This window comes from Gorilla gorilla, chromosome 16, assembly GCF_029281585.2.
Source record: "Gorilla gorilla gorilla isolate KB3781 chromosome 16, NHGRI_mGorGor1-v2.1_pri, whole genome shotgun sequence".
NCBI classification, from domain to species: domain Eukaryota; kingdom Metazoa; phylum Chordata; class Mammalia; order Primates; family Hominidae; genus Gorilla; species Gorilla gorilla.
In genome coordinates, this window is record NC_073240.2 from 21,241,163 (window position 1) to 21,260,775 (window position 19,613).

Consider the following 19,613-nt stretch of genomic DNA (forward strand, 5'->3'; position numbering starts at 1 on the left):
ATGGGGGAAGGGCAGGTGGCTATGAAGGTTATTACTTGGACCACAGGGACAATTTTTAAATGAGCTGTACATTAAATATTTAATTTTATTGTTGTTAAATTTTGAATGTGATAATTATGTCACGCTTATGTGGAAGAATATCCATGTACTTATAAGATACATACTGAAGTATTTAGGACAAAAATGCTGTGTCTAAACTTATTCTCTAATAGCCTCACAAAAGAAAAGTAATATTGATGTGTATGTGTGAGTATATGAATGTATATACACACATACATGTATACATATACATTTAGTATGTTTATGTATACATGTTTGTAGACAGATTAAAATAGAGGAAAATATGGAAAAATGTAAACAAATGGTGACTCTAAGTAAAAAGATATATAGATATTTATTATACTATTATTTTAACCTGTAAGTTTAAAATTTTTCAAAACAAATAGTAGGAGAAACAAATTAGCACTTGTCATGGTAACTTTTTTTCAAGAAAAGTTGTGTTTAAGATCAAACCAGGTGCGGTGGTTCATGCCTGTAATCCCAGTACTTTGGGAGGCCAAGACAGGAGGATTACTTGACCCCAGGAATTTGAGACCAGCCCTGATAACATAGTGAAAACTGTTGCTACAGAAAATTTAAAAATTGGCTTGGCATGGTAAGCTGTAGTCCCAGCTACACAGGAGGCTGAGGTGGGAGGGTCACTTGAGCCTGAGAGGTCGAGGCTGCAGTGAGCCATGGTCATGCCACTGCACTCCAGCCTCAATGCTTTTATAAGTGTTCTTATATAAGCAATAAGAAAATTGCTTATATAAACTCTTATATAGCTATTTATTTATTTTTTTGAGATAGGGCAGGCAATACTCTGGTAACAAACCATCCACAAATCTCAGTGGATAAAAACATAAAATCATTGCATATTGCATTAAGCTGCATTGAAAACCCAGTAAGAAATTTGGTGTAAATAAAATGAAATAAAAATGGGAAAAATAAAGTCCTTAAGATCATTGTATTAGGAAAAAATGTCTACTGACTTCTTGACAACAACAGGACTTATTTATTTATTTATTTATTTATTTATTTATTTATTTATTTATTTTGAGACAGCGTCTCTTTCTGCAGCCCATGCTGGAGTGCACTGGCGCGATCTTGGCTCACTGCAGCCTTGACCTCTGGAGCTCAAGTGATCCTCTCATTTCAGCCTCCAAGTAGCTGGGACCACAGGTGCGCCACCCAACCTGGTTAATTTTTGTATTTTGTGTAGAGACAGGGTTTTGCCAGGTTGCCGAATCTAGTCTCGAACTCCTGGGCTCAAGCCATCCATCCACCTGGGCCTTACAAAGTGCTGGGATTATAGGTGTGAGCCACTGCATCCAGCCAGGACTTCTGATTTCTTTACTGTTTATTAGAGGATGGACCCTATTCCCTCCAATCATAACTCACTTTTTAAAGCAGTGATTCTCAGCCCTTTTGGTTTCAAATTTTTGGTAGCCTATTTAAGGAGGAGGTTAAGATACCCAAAATATCGCCAATCAAGTCCTGAATCATTACAGTGCATACTTGCACCGTAAAATTCTGTCCCAGAGTGTCTGAAAAGTATCCATAACAACCGGTCAGCTTCATGTAACTAACTGCTTCAGTGGAAATGATTATTGTCTTGACCTCATTCCTTTATACTTAAAAGGACAAATTTCTCATATGTTCCAGAAAGTATGCCATCTTTATTTAGCACTAGGCAGCTCATCTCTTACTTGCAGCAAGTTGTACCCAGTCTACGTAATTTCTATAACCTACTACTCCATCCAGCAGTTATTTTTGACCAGCACTGCTGCAATCATACATATACTTGTTTAAGCAGAAGTTAGTCTTACACATTGGTTTTGACAATACCACTGTTTCACAGATATTTCCTGTTCTGTCTCCTTACATCCATATGGTAAGATTGTACATGCTGGTCCCCTTGCGGTGGGGTTAGGTGACCAGTTCTAGCACTTGTCACCCATAAGTGATGAGTAGAAGTGACAATCCACTTCTGGGCCAGAGTACTTAAATGTTGATGGTAAACCCACCACATTTCTCTCTTTTGCTTCCAGCACAGTGACCCATGATATTCAAGGTGGTGGCTGCTTTGTCAGATGAATTCCTGAGTGACCATAAGCAGAGATCTCCTAACGACCCATGATGGGTAGTGTGAGCAAGTATGAGCCGTCTAGTGGAGCAAGAAATAGTGCCTATATAAGCACTGAGATTTGAAGATGGTTTGTTACCAGAGAATTGCCTACCTTATCCTGACTGATAATCAGATGTAATAATATACCTCTGACTGGTGTTGGCTCCATCATACACCAGGGAAACAGCTGTTGTCTAGTACTTATAACATGTAACTCAAAACCCCTGGTTTAAATGAATTCCTGAGTGCATTATGCATAACATTTGTATAACTGGCTTTTGTAAACAAGACATTGCTATAGTTCTTCACAGAATTATGCTAATATCGATAGATTATTCTTCATTTATCTTTATCTGTTCTGAGCGACTGAAAGAGGAAAGATTTGTTATGAGAACACATAAATACAGTATCATGAAAGGGAAAGAAAAAGTTCTGTTTTGCGGAAGGCATTAGTCCCCTTTGTTAGTCAAATGAAGAGAGACTATTCATTATACTTTAATCTTAAGGAATCCAAGATTGCTAAACTAATGGATGACATGTGACTAAGGAATGAATTAGTTGAACTTTATTCTATGAGTTGCCACCATGAACTGTGCCAGGTCCTTTAAATGCTTTGAATGTTTTTCATGCATGGATAAGATTATTTCAGACCTACCAGGCCTTGAAGAAGGATCAAAGTCTTGTCAGAGCTTTTGCCTAAAATTGAAAATATCATGTTACTTGGATTATTTATTTATCCCTGCACCTTGTTGCAAAAAGGATTTTAAGTAGATGGCATATTATTATTTTATTAACACGTTAAAAAAAAACCCATAAGAGGATTATAGAGTTTTTCCCTATCCTACTTCTCAGAGTGTTTTAAGCACACTGTAGAATTTATTCACTCATGAATTTGATACAAACTAAAGTGAAAATCTCTTCTCTGGAACCTCATAGTGCTTAGAAAGCATAGTAACACGTTCAGAGAAAGAGGAAGATCAAATTTAGAGGAAGCTCGTGTTTGAGTTTCTGCCACAATGAGTTTCCCATTCTAGATATTAAAATAATAGTATATACCCCAAATAAAATACTCAAGTTTCTGTAAATTAAGGATTATGACTTGATTATACATATTTTAGATTTAGAGCATGCATAAAAAATATCTTTTTCACCAACTAGTAGAAAAAAATTTGAAATGTGATGATTTTAATCTTTCATGATATGTAATCTAAAATATCAAAACATCACTGACTTTGCATTATAATTAAATATAAAAGGTGACTGACTTAAGCCAAATTTAAAAAAAAAATTGAGACAAGGTCTGTGTCACCAGAGGTGTTAAGCAGTAGTGCAAACACAGCTCACTGCAGCATTGACCTCCCGGGCTCAAACTCTCCTCCCATCTCAGCCTCCCAGGCAGCTGAGATCACAGATACACACCACCACACCCAGATAATTTTTTTTTTTTAAGTAAGGACAAAATCTCACTATGTTGTCCAGGTTCCAAATAAATTTTAAGAGCCTAATTTTAACTATTCAAAAACTAAGCAAATACCTGAAAATTATTTCTTCTGAAAAACACATACTAAATAAAAATCTACTATACTTATGGATTTTCAGAGGTCTTCATAAATATTAACTCATAAATTCTTGTGGCTTTCCCAATTGTCACATGTCTCCTTTCATGAAATATTTTGTAAATTTTTACTATGGTATTGGACAGAGCATGAACCTCAGAATTGCCCAAATCTGAGTTCACCGACTTAATCAAGCACATATTATTAATATATAACCTTGGATAATTTATCAATTTAAACTGAAGAGCTTTATCTTCAACATTTCTAAATTATGCGTGTTATAAACAATAAATCAGGTTATTCCATTACATTTAATAACTAGCAACCCACACTGTGATAAGTGTCAGTAATGCAACAGCATGGTAATATATAGGCAAAGCACCAACCAGAAATTAAGTATCTGTTGAATTTCTCTCTACTCTCCTTTTCCCTCAACCAATTCCTGAATAAATGGAGGGAGAAACAGGAATGTTTTAAGAAATCTTCTTCAACTAATATGAAATAGGATATCTGAAGACTCACCCTTCTGTCTTCCTAGTCTATAGTTTGTTCCACAGCTATTTTTGTGACTAAAGATACTAAAATTAGACATTACTTTTATCTCTAAATTTCAAGGCAGTTGTTAAGAACTATGACTAAACTACCAAAATAAAGAAACATAGAGGAATAATGAACATTGACTACAAACTAAACTGATTGTCACATATTCTATGTGGTGATTTGAGAGACTGCTTCTCATACACTGTAATTCAATGAAAAAAGTAGCATATACAAAATGATTACTTAGTAAGAAAAATTCAAACTTAAAACGAGTTGTCAATGTGACATGCCATGTTAGAAATGAATAATAAAATGTGTGCCAAGGGCTAAGTAAGGCATTTTTCCCTTTTTTTCTCTTTTAAAAAGTACTACAAAAGAGCAGTTTTTTTGGTTAAAAGAATTAATGAAAATTGCTAAGTCAATGACGCTTTCAGAAGTTCCCTGTTTTTGACATCAGAGTCATATTATAATGCTCTATTTTCTGTTTCCTCACCTAAATAGAATTTTGCTTGAGGTAATTTTTTATCTGAACTTCTGTTTGTAGAAACCAGGGATATTTATTGAATTGTTTCTGGCTGGCTATTTGATCGTAACAAAGCATTTAAATGGTACTGATCCCCTGGCTTGAGCAACGGAGCATCCCAGACTTTCAGTTAGTTGCACACAGCACACATACAACTCATTTGAGTTACAGCTAAATGCAATTACAGGCCTCAGAGCTAATATATAGATCACTTCTTATTTAAGGCAATTCACCTTTGAATTGGTTAACCTTTAATTGTTTACAAAATACTAAGATGGGAAACAAAGTTGCTACCCAATATGTCAGTTTCCCCAAATAAACACTTATTTAAAGGTTCATTTGTTAATCAAGTATCTGGAAGTTGAAATACATTTTTATGAAAGGAAATAAATTTTAGGTGATGATTAGGTTTTTATCAAGAGCTGAAGTTTTTAATAATGGACAGGGAGAGATACTATGGCAAAACAGTAATTGAATAAAACATAAATTCCATAAAATGATATGAAAAATCAATGACATTTATCCTGAGTCAAATATAAAGAGAATTAAATTGAGGATGATAAAATGTTTCTAATCATTGTTCCACCAGTATTTGACCTTGAGCAAACTGCCTGGGGGCCATATTTGGTAGACAGATGAGGATGTACACTTTCTTTTAAATACTTGAGAATTAGCTTGAGTGCTATCATTTGATAACTTGCTCGGTATTTCATAAATGCCAGGAAATTAACTCAAATCCTTTGATGAGCTGCATTTTCTGTATTCAATTTGTGTAAGTTCAACAAATATTTATTGAGGGTCTTCCATATGCTGGGTATGTGTCTTCGCAAAATAAAGTACATTATGAAAGATGTGATGCTCAATAGTATATCATCAGTGAATTGCAAATTAAAATCTAAATGAGATATCACTATATATCCACTGGATTGTCTAATATTTTAAAGTTGTCAGTATTAAATATTGGGAAAAATGTGGAGCAGCTGGAACACTCATACATTGCCAGTGGGAGATTAAAATGGTGCAGCACTTTGTAAAGCTAAACATATATTTACTATACTACCCAATAATACCACTAAGTATTTACGAAGAGAAAACAATTGTCTACACAAAGACTTGTACATGAATGTTCACAGTAGCTTTATTCATCATAGCTAAAAACTGGAAACAACTCAAAAACAGAAAAGTAAATTGATGAGCAAATTGTGGTATATCAATTTAATGGGATACCATCCAACAATGAAATAAATAATGAATGATAACACTGATTGACATCAATAATTTCAAAATCATTATCCTATGTTAATGAAGCCAGACACAAATAAGTACTTTGTATATTATTTTATTTGCATAAAAATTTATAACAGGAAAATCTAATCTATAATGGCAAAAAGTAGATTCGTGGTTGTCTGAGCTAAGGGTAGAGGAAGATTGATGGACTGCAAAATGCAAAAGGGAACTCCTTGAGGGTGATGGAAATAGTCTATATCCTGATTAGCAAGGTGGTTACATGCATGTATACCTTTCTCAAAACTCATAGAACATACACTTAAAATGTGCAGTGCTGGCTGGGTGCAGTGGTATGGCTCACACCAATAATGAACAGGGAGAGATACTATGGCAAAACAGTAATTGAATAAAACATAAATTCAATAAAATGATATGAAAAATCAATGTTTGACATTTATCCTGAGTCAAATATAAAGAGAATTAAATTGAGGATGATAAAATGTTTCTAATCATTGTTCCACCAGTATGTGACCTTGAGCAAACTGCCTGGGGGCCATATTTGGTAGACAGATGAGGATGTACACAGTGGTATAGCTCATACCACTGCACCCAGCCAGCACTGCACAATAAATGTCAAACATTGATTTTTCATATCATTTTATGGAATTTATGTTTTATTCAATTACTGTTTTGCCATAGTATCTCTCCCTGTCCATTATTAAAAACTTCAGCTCTTGATAAAAACCTAATCATCACCTAAAATTTATTTCCTTTCATAAAAATGTATTTCAACTTCCAGATACTTGATTAACAAATGAACCTTTAAATAAGTGTTTATTTGGGGAAACTAACATATTGGGTAGCAACTTTGTTTCCCATCTTATTATTTTATAAACAATTAAAGGTTAACCAATTCAAAGGTGAATTGCCTTAAATAAGAAGTGATCTATATATTAGCTCTGAGGCCTGTAATTGCATTTAGCTGTAACTCAAATGAGTTGTATGTGTGCTGTGTGCAACTAACTGAAAGTCTGGGATGCTCCGTTGCTCAAGCCAGGGGATCAGTACCATTTAAATGCTTTGTTACGATCAAATAGCCAGCCAGAAACAATTCAATAAATGTCCCTGGTTTCTACAAACAGAAGTTCAGATAAAAAATTACCTCAAGCAAAATTCTATTTAGGTGAGGAAACAGAAAATAGAGCATTGTAATATGACTCTGATGTCAAAAACAGGGAACTTCTGAAAGCGACACTGATTTAGCAATTTTCATTAATTTTTTTTAGTCCTCTACGACCGGCAGCTAGCAACTTGACAGGAAAATACAGGAACCTGAATAAACCTGACCCGTCTTCAGCATCGTTTATATACTGCGGTTATGCCCACGGAGGTTCCTGGACTGCATGTTTTGATTGGATGAGAAAAAACCTCCAGGCTTACTCTGATTGGACTTTATTATCATGTTCTGATTGGTTGAGAGCAAGTCTTAACACAGCCAATCACAGCATGAAAATAAAGTCCAATCAGAGTAGGCCTAGAGGTTTTTCTCTCGTCCAATCAGAACATGTAGTCCAGGAAACGCATTTGCATAACCTCAGTATATAAAGCATGCTGAGGTCGCATCACGTCATTTCAAGCTCTTGTGTATGGAGGGAAGGAGCTACCCTGTGACCGGCTTAGAGAACTGGAAGAGACCGCAACCTTCCTTCTGCTTGAGGTTGGAGGATGGATGGAGCCTGGAGCCCTGGAGCGTGGGACACTGTTTCGCTGTGGTTGGTGGTGGCGACAGAGCAGTAGGAGAGCGGCCGGCAGCGGGAGCTTCTCCTGCTAGGCTGGAGGACTAGGAGAAGGAAGAGGCACTGCCACATGCTGGAGGCTGGAGCCTGTGCCACTGTGGCTGGCCTCGCTGTGGTTGGCTCGCCTCGCTGTGGTTGGCTCGCCTCGCTGTGGTTGGTGGTGACGTCGGAGACTGCAGCTCGGCCACAGTGGTAGAAATGTGATGGGGTAGGTAAGTTTCCCGGGGCTGCCCTGCACGCCTCTGGGGGCAAGGGTTGGGTGTTCTATTGGGGCTCACTGCTAGAGACTACCCTGCCTGTGGCAGTGGTCTCGTTGGGGGCTCTCTCCGGGGTGGCATTGCTGGTGGTGGGGCAGGTTGGCTGTCTATCTGGGGCTATACTGCCTGCGGTGGCAGGGGTGGTCGGGGAAAGCAGATTGTGTACACTAGCGTGTACTGCCGGTGGCTGGGGAAGGATTAGGGGTGCTATCTTCTGCTGCACTGCCAGCGGCAGGGGGTGGGTTGGGTGGAGTTATCCAGGGCTACAATGCTGGCAGTGGGGGGTGGTTTAGGGACGTTGTTGGGTGCTGCACTGCCTGGGGCGTTGTTGGGTGCTGACTCGGGGTGGTGCGCCATCAAGAGCTGAACTGTCCGTGGCGGGGTGGGAGGAGGTGGGTTTGGGATGCTGTCTAGTGCAGCAACTCCGGTGGCTGGGTCAGATTTTGGGCGCTGTTGGCTGGTACACTCCCTGCAGTGTGGGGGGAGTGCTTTGAGGGAGGTATTGGGATTACATTGCCTGAAACTAGGGTGTGTTGGATGTGCTATCCGGGGGCTACACTGCCAGCGGTGTTGGCGAGCTGAGGTGGCGGCAGCGGCAGCGACAGTAGTGGCCGCCTCTTTCCTTCTGGTGGCCTCCAGGTAAGGGATCGTTCTTCTCTTCCCGGACTCCAGACTCTAGAAGGCAATCTTCTCCTGCTCGTGCTAGATTGCACGGCAGGGCCCCCACACCCACTGTGGTTTCCCGGCACGCCCTCATGCTCTGTGTTGCGGAGACCACCTGGGACTACCAGGCAGGGAGTAGTACGCACCCACGGGGGAAGTAGGGGACAGGGCACTACGGGTGGAGGCGTCAGGAATGGGAACCAGCCCTTGGGTGGGGAGGGCTGGCTGGTGCTGAGTTTCTCCTACTCGGGCTCCCTGAGGAGGGCAGCCCTGGTGGGCCCAGCAATTCCTGGTTAGCTGGAGTTGGCCAGGGGCTGGTTTCAGTGAAGGCATTCACTCCCACCCCAGACCCCAGTTCCTGGCCAGCTTTTGCCAGAAGGAGAGGCTGGACTTTGGAAGGTGGATGTGAGTGCCTTCAATGAAACTCATCTCTGCCACCCAGTCACCAGCGTGACAAGGTGAGGCTCTAACGGTTCCACTGTCTGAATCCTGTTTTGGGCTTTTCTGGCTTTGCTTGCCCAGCTGCTCCAAGCCAGGCTGAAGGAGGAGAAGGCGAGGAGTCGCCTGTGGTAGGGTCGAGCCTGCAGATGACGTGGTTCTGCAGCTTGCCTCCTGCGGTTGGTGGTGGCGATGGAGACCACAGATCAACTGGAGTGGGAGGAGGGTACCCACGGGGGCCAGGTGGTAGGAGCTGGTAGGGTGGACTGGTACATTGAGGGCGACAGTGGTTGTATTGGCATTGGCGCTAGTGGTGGTAGCAGTAGGAAGTCTGGGGGCCGGGAAGGGGGAATAGGAGCACTGCAGGGCCCATCCCACTCTGGGGTGGGGAGGAAGCTGTGGGTGCTGTAACACAGGCTTCGGTGGCAGTGGTGGTGGTACACCTAGGGCAAAGAAGAGTCCTCCCTCTTCTCCTGCAATCTCTGGAGGGTGCCCTTCTGCTGGTGCCTGAGCTAGGTGTGAGTGGCAGCATTGTCTCATTCTTAACAAAATTTAGGGGATGACTATTTGTGTATCCTTTTGCTTGTTTTTTGTTGTGATACTCTCTGAGTTACTCAAATTTTATGAATCGAGAAGGGGATAAAAGGTATTATAGGCCTTCTAATTCCCATACCTGTTCTTTTTCCTTTCTTCCGCTGTGTATTTTTTTCTCATTTTCTTGTTCCTCTTCATTTTCTTTTCCTACTGCTTCTATTTCATGTTTGTATTCTTGTTTCTTCTCCTGTTTTTGTTTTCTTTCTCCTCACTGTAGTCACCATGTTTTATAATTTTACACTTGTTTAATTGTGTCATATGTATTTCTTTTATAGCTCATAATTTCTAGGAGAACTAGTCAGCCTTGGGTATCTGCAGTGCCTGGCACAATGTAAATTTTAAACGAATGAACACAAATAAATTGTATTTCCACAATTCTGAATCTTGGTATAGTGGAAAGAATATCACTCTGGAGGTCAAGGGGCTGTAGTTCTTGTCTTCTCCATGAATATTCTTTATGTGCCGCTTGTACCATCTGTGAAATGAGGGATGGGAGGGGGAGCTTGAGGAAGTGGTATTAGATGATCATTAATAGGTTCTGTCAGCATATTCTTCTAGGGTTTTATGAATGTTATAATTGCATTTTAGACCGTAATAACCAAACATTACATATTGACATATTTAATTTTTTATTTAAGTGGTACATGATCAGCATTGTCCACATTTACAATCGATGGAGGAACAATGAAATTCAGTGTTACGTTAATGGACAACTGGTATCTTATGGTGATATGGCTTGGCATGTTAACACAAATGATGTAAGTCTATTTTTCTGTCTGTTTTAATTTGAGAGTATGATCTATCATTACAATATGAATTGAATAATAAAATAGTTTGGTAGAAACTTAAAACTTTGAAAGTTTTCTTTATTAAACGAATCTTTCATTGTTAAATTTAGTATAAGAAAATTGTTAAAAGACATGATTAGTGATACAAAAACAGGAACATTTGGCCAAAGTTTTAAGTTTTTTAGATTAAAAAAACCATGAATCCTGTATTCTATGTATTCCAGCATCAAGCACTAAAAAATGTGGTTTACCCCTTATTTAGATACAGAAAGAAGACCCTAAACAGAAGTATAACATGTAGTCACTATTATTAATTACATCGTGATAAATGCTATGGAGAAAATAAATTGGGGATACAGAAAGTGTAGTTGTAGGGAAGGGAGGAGCCGGATGGTCCAGAGATGATTTTAGTACGAAGAGTTGAGCAAGCGAGATATGTGGGGAACTTCTTCTATTCGGTGGGAACAGTGAGTGCAAAGGCTTTGAGGCGGAATAGGAAAGTTCAAGGAAAAGGCAGTTTGTCTGAAGCAGAGGGAGGTAGAGGCAGAATAATTTTAAGAGATGAGGTTAGGCAGAAATCATTTTGGCCTTCATAAGCAAACATAAGGCCTGGGCTTTCGCATCTTACTCAGCTTAAAAATCCTTGGAAGGTTTTCAGCAGACAAGTGATGTGTGCTTATATTTTAAAAACATCAGTCTGCCTGCAGTATTGAGAATATTTTGAAGGGAAATTACAGAAGCAGGAAGATGACTTAAATGGCTTATTGCAATAAAACAAAGAGATTATATGAGTTTCTACCAGTATGTTAGCAGTGGAAGAAGTGACACAGTTGGATTCTAGGTAGAGAACAACTTGAATTAAAACCTCAAGGGTCCTTACGGTTTCTCTACTTGGGGTTTCCATTGTCTACATTCTGGCCTGTCAGAGTCAAAGTAAAAGGTTTGTTTTAATGTTGAAAGTACTTCCAAGCTCAATAATATACAACCCTTCAAGCATACCTGGTTTTATAAGAACTTACCTCTTAAACACAATTCATTTCTCAGTTTTGTTTGCATCTCTCTAGGCTTTAACTTCCCAAAGGGCAGGGATTTGCTTATCGTGTCTTGTATTCTTTTAACTAGCACTGTGTGTATGGTCCATAGTTTGTCCCCTAGATCGGGGCCTGGCAGACTACACCCTATGAGCCAAATCTGAGCCTCCCCCTGTTTCTGGTTTTGTGTAAGCTGGGGCCTAAGAATCTTGGCTTTTAATTTTTAAAGGTTTTTTGTTTGTTTGTTTCTTGAGGCACAAACAAAATCAAAGAAGAATGGGACAGAAACCAGGTGTGGCAAGCAAAGTTTAAAATATTTTCTGTCTGTCCCTTTATAGAAAAAGTTGCTTTTCCCTGCCGTAGAACTCATGGTTGTGCCACAACCAATAAATATTTAATAGAATGTTGTTTTCAGAATTAGAATACACAGATGAAATTCTGCTTTTTATCTTCTCTCCAGAGGAGATCTTCTCTGCAGAGTCTTTTTATTATAGAGTGGAAGAAATCCCAGTGGTCTTCTTGACTCATTCAATGATAAGACAGTATCTTGGAAAGAAAAGACTTCGTTTTTTGATTATTTGTAATAGTGCCCTAAGAAGTGGAGAATTCTAGATAATGACACATACTTTATGCAGTTAAAGTTTAAGTTCCTATACTTCTAATTAAAGATTCGGTATTTAATGACGACAGTTCTTTTTGCCTTTGTATGCATTCACAATTCTTTTTATTACTTTATTGAAGGACCAAAAGTACTTCTTACATGTGTAATTCTTGCTTATTCATTCTAAGGTGTGAAATAGCCTTTGAGGACAGGGGAAGGGAACTGAGCCATGACTGCTTTCCCTGGTTTGGGTGGGTGGGGTGTAAGATGTAGAGGCTGGAAAGATCTTAAGCTTTTGGCTTCTTCAGTGCTGAATTCCTCAGTGTGGAGAGCACTGTACCATCTGCTTTAAGCAGCAGATTATAGTCTTATTGTGTGTTTCATTCTGTGTAGTTCCTACTCACACACGAGCGGGGATTTATTTTCTTTGTGTGTTTTACTAAATATGGAGGAATAGAGGAATAGATTCATAATTTCAAAAATAAAGTTGAATAAAAAAATTAGACCCTATGTTTTCATGATTACATTTTGGAGTAGTCATTCCCTTGATTCAGATCAATGTCTCTATATATGGATCATTATACATCATGACAGTTTTAAATTATTTTAACGTTTGTAAATAAATAATTATAAGCTCTTTTGCCTTTATAATATTTGAAAAGTAAGTCGGAAGATTGAGTAGGTGGCTATTGTTTTGTTTGCTTAAACGTAAGTGTAAAACATGTAATTGGTAATTTTTCCCAAAAAACTTGACTGGCATTTATTATTTAAATAATAAAGTCTTAATTGATGCTTTCTTCTATTATTATTGTTATATTTTAAAATATTCATAAAGGCCGATTTAAGGATTCAAACATTTTCATCATTAAAAATAATGCATTTTTAATGACTTTTAAAAATAGAGCTATGACAAGTGCTTTCGTGGATCATCAGAAACTGCTGATGCAAATAGCGTATTCTGTGCTCAACCTGTTGCGGTTCAGTGAAGCACTCAGCCCAGCACAGATACTTGCAATTCATCAGTTAGGACCTAGATATAAGGTAATAATAACTGTAATTTTATAAATTCTAGGGAGCGTTTTAGATGTAAAATGTGATGTAATATAATTTTTAGTGAAAATCTTTAATACAGTTTAAGAGTCATTTCTATTTTTTTGGAATGTAGTCAGTTTTTATTATATGTTTCTTTTCGGTTCAAAGGTGCTTTTTTCTCAACTCTTTTCTCTATAAACTTTTTTATTCTTCAGAATATTTTCTAATATTGATAGCATGCCTTTTAACAATTCTGAAATAATCTTTTAAAACTGTTTTGCTTAATGTAGTATTTAAAATACAAAAATTTGAAATATATATTACATAATGAACATAATAAAGAACTTGTTAATATTACTGGTAACTTGGAAAGAAGAGTTAAAGATTTAGAAGGAATCTAAGATAATATATTTCATGGGCCTGAAATTATTTAATTTTAGTTTGTATTTTTGCTTTAATTGCAGTGAGGAAGTAGGTACAGTAGTGAGTAAACTAATTTAGCAAAACTAATTATGTAATGTAATTTATCATTCTTTCTGTTTTTTAAACTTTAAGAACAAAGACTAGGTAAGATATAGCATGCACATATATGAGTTAGTTTTAAATGTGCGGTACACCTGGCTAGGGGAACATATAAGGGTTCTGTTTAAATCACACTGGGAATTGTGAAGTCTCAAACTACCTGGAGCTGAAAGAATTACACATTATAGTCAAAGTGTTTATAATTCTGAAGGAGTACTTGTCTTGTACGGAAGTGTGTTTTTTTTATTGAACTCAATTTAATTAATGTGAAGATTGTGTAATGGAAAGGAAAAACATTTAAAAAATTCCCTCTTTGGCCTTTGTATTTTTGCATTGGTATTTGTTTTTTTGTCATATATATATATACACACACACACACATACACACACACACGGATGTATATATATAGAGCGAGAGAGGAAAGTTTGAATTTACTCATATTAAAAGATCTTTTTTTCTCAGTGACTTTAATAACCATGATAATATTGAAGGATAATAATGCTATTATTTTTATGTCAAGGTAACAATATTTGCTATCATATATTTTCCATATCATTTTTGTTTTTGTCTTACTAGCTCTAGAAATGAATTTGTGCTTGTCCAGCTACTTTTTCTTTCATGGGTCTTTTTGTTGAGTTTGCATCCTGGTTCTGCCATTGCTGATCTTGCATAGGAATATTTTTGTAATTCACATTTTTTATTAATATGCTGCCTGCTTTTCTTTTCTACTTCTTTGAGTTGTTTCATAAAATGCTTGCAGTGTCTTTTTAAGCTCTAATAGAATGACATTAAACAGAGTGACAAGCAAACAAATGAAATATAAAAAGGTAGAGTATCAAGAAAATACAAATCCAATATGATTGCTAATGTGAAATTTCAGAATTGATGGGAGCTTCCTGGCAACATCAAGGAAAAGGGCTGAATATAAGCAATTTTGTAATTCTTCTATTCACAGAGAAGCAAACTTTGTCCTGAACAGCTTTGCAATCTCTGTAGTTTGTAGTATTCTTTTCACACGTCTTTCTCGTCATTCTTTTTAACAACAGTGATAATGAGCAGTAACCCGGTCATTATATGTGCGCAGCTCATGTGATGTAGTGTATCCTTAATATCCTAACCACAGTGTAGAGTACCTAAAGTCAGAACTTTTAAGAGATATACCTGTAAATTTGGGCATTACATCAGATAGTATTTTTTTAAGTTTTGAAAGTTCTCAGCTTACTGCACCCCTTGTTGTTAGTGGGGGTTGATGATAAATCCACAGGTACATGCATTTTCTCAATTTGTAAATTCTATAAGTACAATTGCACCATAACAGGCATCAGCAAAAATTTTTTATATTAAAAACCTTTTTTTTTTTAGAAATTCAGAGAACATAGAGAAGGAGGAATGCAAATGATCAGATTGTGTTTTGACAGAAGAAAAGCTGAGTAGTTCACACGTAGTCAAAATTATCTTGCTAAAGTCACTCTCTGAGTGAAGGGGGGTAGAGGGCTACAGCGGAACTTTTAAGGTATAGAGAATATAATAAGTAATGGACATTTGGATAAATCAGAAATGGAGTTTAAATTACTTAGTGTTGTATAATAACTTAGTATTTATATTTATTGCCTTCAGTTATATGGAACTTTTCATTGTAATGGTCAGACAATATTTATGATTCTGAGCTTAGTGTAGATAGCATGTCAACATATGGGCTTCAAAATTAATAAAATAAGTTAATTCTACCTTCAAATAATGCCATCAAACTATATATTCAATGGAGCCTGTCACAAATGATTTTGACTTGTTGGTCACTGTAGTGCTAGGTAAATTTTTTTCTGTTGATATTTGGTTTTGCATTGCAGCTTATCAGTATATATTCTGTACTTGGTTATTTTCTGGAAACAGTAAATAAGTTAGGGTATCACTTATTAACTAATAAACCATTCATTTTGGAAAATACAGAAATACAGAAAATATTTAAAACAACAGAAAATCTCACTGTAGATTTGTCTAGTATAGTAAAATTTACTGCCAGATAAGTTTACAGTGGCTCTCTATTTGGGGTTATTTAATGTCTTCAAGATTGTGTATGAGGTGGCCCTTTGACATAAGCTTGCAAATCAGATTTTAACAAAGTTTTTATATTTTATAATTATTACTAGACATTTTCTCATTGTTCTGTTAATCCCGTGTGGCAAGCAGTTAGTCTTCATGGCCAGATATTTGAAAATTTAGCTTTGAGTTCTCTCCTTCATTTATGAATATGATAGTATAATAGTTTTTATAATTTGCTATATCATAAAAAAGTTCTAACTGATAAGAGAAAAAGTATAACACAACCTCCAAAATTAAAAATCACTTCAGAGGATTTCCGATACTTGTATAGAGGGGTGAGCTCCTAACAAACTGATCTTCTCAAAAATAACCATTTGTAAACTCTGCACATAATATAGATAACATCTATCTGAGGATTGTGGAGATTGAGTAAAAGCAGGCGAGCTTTGGAGGGTAGTCAAAATATGGAACAGTCAGTCTGCATGGACTGATATCGCCATTTTTTGCTTTTATAGGAAACTTTCTGGCCAGAAAGTTTCTCTACAGTATTGTACAGAGTAATAGTCACACTATTTAGCATATAATCCAAAAGTACTTATTCTAAAAATGGTCAGGAAAATGTGACTTATTCTCAAGGGAAGAGAAAATCATCATAGACCAACTCTAAGATAACCCACATGTTGGAAATATCACATGAGGTCTATTGTAGCATATATGGTTTAGCCCTTTCTAATGTTGAACTGTGAAGAAAATTAACTCTTAGAACTTACTGTGAGTTTTTTTGTGTCACTGAAAATTATCTTGGATGCAAAATTGTTTTGGGTGTGGAATTGAATTGATTAACGTACAGTGAAGTCAATTTCTGCTATGATCACTCTTATTTAGGAAGAGTTTTGTAGTGAGAGAAATACTATAGAAACTATGATATTAAATATTTTATGTAATTTTAATCATCTTTTAAAATATTTCACTGTAATTCAGTCCTAAATTAGGCTTAAGAGATGAAACCTTTTGAAAATGTCAAAAGATTTTTTCCCCCTTACTGATACCGTAAATCCGATTTGAAACTTAATCTACTTGATTACTTTGCAACATTCTTTTAAAAGTGGAGGAGGTATTGGATTTTAGGGGGAATCTTTACTTTTTACGTAAGTTATTTCCAGTCTTCTTAATAAAAAGATCTTTATTTAAAAAGCCAATCTAGCTGTGGTACTTTGCTTTTTCAGTAAAAACCAAATTGAATAGCCAGTTTATGTCTTCAGAGAGCTACCTTTGAACAGAACTTAGGTTTATATATTCACTCTTAATCATTTTAGTTATGAATTAGGTGTATCTTTATGATATATTGAATTCTAAATAATAAAAGTACCTCAAAGATAATAAAACTTCATGGATCACATTACATGAGTTATCTACATTAGTTATTTAAAAAAATTAAATACAAATTGAAATGGATAAAGTTATAGTAAAATAAGTCAAAATCTATATTTGAATTTTAATGGCATATAAATATATGTATATTATAAACAGGTTAGTTATGTTTTTATACATAGTTAATAAATATTCTCAGGTATTTGTGGGCCAAGACTGTTGTGGCATTCTTTATCAATAAAGGCCAAAAAGCTCTGGAGAAATAATAAATATGCTAATTTATAAGAGGTATTATTATACTATTTCTTTCATTGTTTTCCCATGGTCTAACCCTTTACGATCTGATACTTGAAATAAACATTATTTTCTAATTTAAATTAAGCTTATTAAGAATTACAAGATGGTAATTATTTTTAAGAAAAAACACCCACTAGATAATTAGCATCATTTTCCTTAAAAAGATACAGGATTACAAACTCTCATCCATTCCTGAAGTAGAATTGCTACTTATAGAACATGTGTTATAGTACTGTCTGTTGAAAAGTTGAGCAATTATATATCATGACACAATAATCAGCATACTTTTGGTCTATAAAATAAAATACTCCTCTGAAAATCTGTTCCTAGGTATTGATATAGTTTTCAAGAGAGTGTTCTATGTTGTATTAGTTTTGGCTGACCGATACTTGCTTTTTGGTTTATCCTAGAGTATATATTTAGATCCTCTGCAGATGAACTGATGCGTTCTAGACAGGAAGTTGTATGTAGGAGATATAGGAATGGGCTGAAGTATCTTTTATATTTGCCTTTGTATCTAGGGAAGTTGGAAATAGGCAAGAATGGAGAGAAATTTTGTATGGCAGTACACAGAATTTTGCAAGTTTTTTGTGAGCCCTGCAACAATCCGATGCATTTTAGTTACTGGTAAGTTTGTTGAATTATGTTTGAAAATGTACCTCTTTGAAGATGGCCATCTATTTACTATTATGTCCACCATGTCAATTATACCTTATTGTAAAGATTTTTTTTTTTTTTTGCAAAGATGTGGTATTGCTATTGCATTGGGTTTTAGGTATAAATTGAAACTACCTTTGTTAGTGAATGCATTTGACATTTCAATTGGTGTCCTAGTTAATGTTGAAGTGAAATTAATACTTCATGGATAGCAGAGTCTTGTGTTAAGATTTTGGAATAATAACATTAATATTTCAGTTTTTGTAATAGAGCTCCACTGTGTTTAGAGGTCTGAGTTAACTCATTAGATATTTGAGAATGAGTAGTTATTCTGACATAAAAGAATGAGAAAATCTGTGTCATCCTTGCAATTGTATATGGTTCTATATAGTAGGGTGATTTACTGTGAAATACTTTTTTGCCTTTTTTCATGGATCATAAGGACCACTGTGAGGCATTTCTAGTCTTTCTTTTTGGCAGTGCTCATGTTTAGGAATCCATTTTCCCTCAATCACTAACTTTGGTGTATGTAAGAATTCTATGAACAGATTAGGAAATTGTGTAATCTCTATGCATGGTTTTCTTTATTCTTTTTACACATCTAGGCAGATGTGTTATGTGCAATATAGTACTTAGCAATTATTCGTGAAGTGGCCTTGACTATTCAATTCATTTAAAATGGACTAGATTGCTTAATAGCTGTGCTTCTTTACAGAAACGTTTTTTAAAACCCCAAGAGGCTCATTGGTAGTTGTAGTTTTCTTCTAAGTGTCTATCTTTGGCTTAAGGACAAAGTAAAAATAATCATTGATATGTGATAGTTTACATTTTTTGTGGTCTAAGGATATAGGGTCAGTTAATATAATTGAATTTTAATTTCCTATAATGAAGTACTTTATTTCTAGATACTATATTTTGTCTAGCTGATATGTAATTCATTAAACTATCAATTTTTATAATAATGACAATGATAATTTTGCTGTTGGTTCTTGTTATGAGAACATTTCTGATTTGAACAAAAGTAGCCACATTGTGAGAAAAATATATTATCCCTATTGAAACTGGAAGAGCTAGAATAATTCAAAAATTAGAATAACTTCAGATTCCTTTTGGGCTTTAATAATTTCCAAGTTTTCCTTATTACCAAATTGTCTGAATTACTTGTAAGAATGAGTACTTCTGCATTTAAAATATGTTTAGAAATTTGTGGTTTTACCCTTATGAATATAAATAGGTAATTTAGGGTATATTATAAAACATTGTAAATTGATACTATTTTAATTGTTGATAAAATCTGGTATATAACAATTTATTATGAGCTACATTAAGCATATACAATGAAGGAATATGTATTTCCATTATTCAGAATACTATATTCATATATCAGTGTTGCTGGTTAAAATCATTATATGTAACTATGAAGTAATACAGTATCAAAGCTTAATTCAATGCAATCATTTTTTATTTTGTTTCTTCATTCATTCCAAAGACATATCAAGTGCTAAATCTTTGA

General features: G+C 35.8%; 1 long non-coding RNA gene across 1 annotated transcript in view; it reads left to right on the forward strand.

Moving 5' to 3' along the window:
- The first annotated feature begins 813 nt into the window (after positions 1-813).
- Positions 814-19,613, forward strand: part of LOC101138791 (uncharacterized) — a 38,994-nt gene continuing 20,194 nt past the window's right edge. The window contains exons 1-5 of the long non-coding RNA XR_010131106.1: positions 814-1,221; positions 2,091-8,021; positions 10,400-10,519; positions 13,084-13,222; positions 17,965-18,070. This is a non-coding gene — a long non-coding RNA (uncharacterized lncRNA). The remainder of the gene's footprint in view (positions 1,222-2,090; positions 8,022-10,399; positions 10,520-13,083; positions 13,223-17,964; positions 18,071-19,613) is intronic.